Source organism: Macrobrachium nipponense, chromosome 11 (assembly GCF_015104395.2).
Source record: "Macrobrachium nipponense isolate FS-2020 chromosome 11, ASM1510439v2, whole genome shotgun sequence".
Taxonomy (NCBI): domain Eukaryota; kingdom Metazoa; phylum Arthropoda; class Malacostraca; order Decapoda; family Palaemonidae; genus Macrobrachium; species Macrobrachium nipponense.
Window position 1 is genome coordinate 41,464,836 of NC_061087.1, and position 623 is coordinate 41,465,458.

Sequence of the window (623 nt, forward strand, 5' to 3'; positions counted from 1 at the left end):
GAGGACGAGGAGTATTCCGATCGCGATACTCCTCCCAGCGCCAGGAGTATTCGGAGCGCGCGATACTCCTGCCAGGCGCCAGGAGATATTCTGAGCTTAATACTCCTAACAGGCGCCAGGAGTATTCGAAGCGCGATACTCCGCCAGGTGCCAGGAGTATTCGAAGCGCGATTACTCCTGCCAAGCGCCAGGAGTATTCGAAGTGCGATACTCCTGCCAGGCGCCAGGAGTATTCGAAGCGCGATACTCCTGCCAGGCGCCAGGAGTATTCTGAGCTTAATACTCCTAACAGGCGCCAGGAGTATTTGGAGCGAGATGCGCCTTCCAGACGGCAGGAGTATTCGAAGAGTTTTACGACTGTCAGGCGCCAGGAGTATTCTAAACAGGATACTCCTCGCGCTAGCCAGGCGCAAGCCAGGCGTTAGGCTTCATCCAGATGAGATCCAGTTCAAAGAAAGTCCTAGTCTTCTTTGAAACACAATGGTGATCTCTAAAGCACTTCATAAGTGACTTGATGATACCTTCAAACAGCTGAGAATTTAAAAAGCTCATGAAGTGCGAGCTTTTGCAAATTCTTGTTCTTTTCGTAACAATATGTCAGGAAGACATATTAGCTTTAACAT